Below are 1,775 nucleotides of genomic sequence, written 5' to 3' on the forward strand. Positions count from 1 at the left end.
AAAACCATAGGGTAATAGATCAAAAATCCTAATTGAGTAAATCGAAGCTCTAAAAGTTCGATACCCCAAACCCTAAATCATGTTCCTACATGATTTAAACCCCAAATCGGTTTTTACAAGTTAAAATCCGATAAACCTAAACTCTATATCTATAAACCCTAATTAATATAAGTAATTATACTATAATTATCAAATCACATATTAAAATCCTAATCGAATATTTTGAAATCAAAATTGTTTTCGGTTTTCATCATTGAGGTTTTAAATCTGATTGAATCTGATGCTATGTTGCTAGAATTGTTTGACCGTTAAATTGATAAATTTATTTTCTCATCCTGCTTGGTTAATTATTCATCTGATTTAAAATTATTTAAACCGACCAGCCTGTTAAAAAATTGATTGAATCCGATAGGTTGATAGATTGATTGAAGTTTACTTGTTTAAAATCCGAATGATCTGATTGCATAATTCTTGAGGTTTCATATCATCTGCTAGGATTGATAGTTTTGTAATCTGATATGTTTTAAATGGAAACCCTAAATAATTCGTATGATAGGTTATATTGATCTGATTTGGATGTCTTTGAGAATTGAGAATCCGTATGCTAGGTTGATAGATTCATGATAAAATCTAATGTCTTGAGGTTTAAGATTGTATGCTAAGTTCGATTAAATTGATTGATCTGATTATATGTTTTTGAGGTTTGATAAATTCGGATACTTAATCAATCAGCCATGAAACTGATTCATTGAAATTCACGCTTGAAATCTATATTCTAGTATTGCTAAAATCAGCCTTGAAACTGATTCATTGAAATTCATGCTTGAAATCTATATTCTAGTATTGCTAAAATCAGCCTTGAAACTGATTCATTGAAATTCATGCTTGAAATCTATATTCTAGTATTGCTAAAATCAGCCTTGAAACTGATTCATTGAAATTCATGCTTGAAATCTATATTCTAGTATTGCTAAAATCAGCCTATAGAAATAGTACTGCTGAGACTTGGTAGAAATTGACTGATTGATTAAATGCCTTTAAGATTGATAGTCTCATTGTCCTCAGAAGATTGAAATCCGAATTGATTGTTTTTAAGAGTAAGGCTGCATGAAAACTATACCAAAATATTGAGTGATATATAATTTGAGATGTCAAAAATCAACCTGGATTTTGCTTCCCTAAATCTCTCTGGAGATAATTATTTACGGTGGACATTGGATACAAAGATTATCCTAAAGTCAAAAAGACTTGGTGAATGTATCATAAAGGCAATAATGCCAATGAAAAAATTTTATACAGAGCAATATTAATTATTAGTCATCATCTTATTAAGAGTCTCAAACATCAGTATCTGACTATAGAGAATTCTCTAGACCTTTGGACAGAGTTAAAAATCGAGATATGATCACCAAAGAACGATGTTATTACGAAAGACCCTATTTGATTGGAGGAATCCCATAATCCAGGACTATAAGTCCGTGGATGAGTCTATTGCTAGCTGGGCAAAATAATGGATTACTGATGAGAAACAATGAATTGAGACCTTCTGGATTAACCCCATTACCTGATACCAATAAGGCCGCAGAAGAAAAAAAAAAAAGATAACCACGTCCAGAATGATAGACCACACGGTCATGGCCGTGGAGGGTGGAAAGGACGTGCCATGGCCACTATGACACATTTGGCCGTGGGAATCACTATGGCAGAGGCCGTGGGTATCAACCCAATTTGAGCCATGGTCAAGGCAGTGGCCGTGGTATATCCTTTAAACCACA

This window comes from Brassica oleracea, chromosome C1 (assembly GCF_000695525.1).
Source record: "Brassica oleracea var. oleracea cultivar TO1000 chromosome C1, BOL, whole genome shotgun sequence".
NCBI classification, from domain to species: domain Eukaryota; kingdom Viridiplantae; phylum Streptophyta; class Magnoliopsida; order Brassicales; family Brassicaceae; genus Brassica; species Brassica oleracea.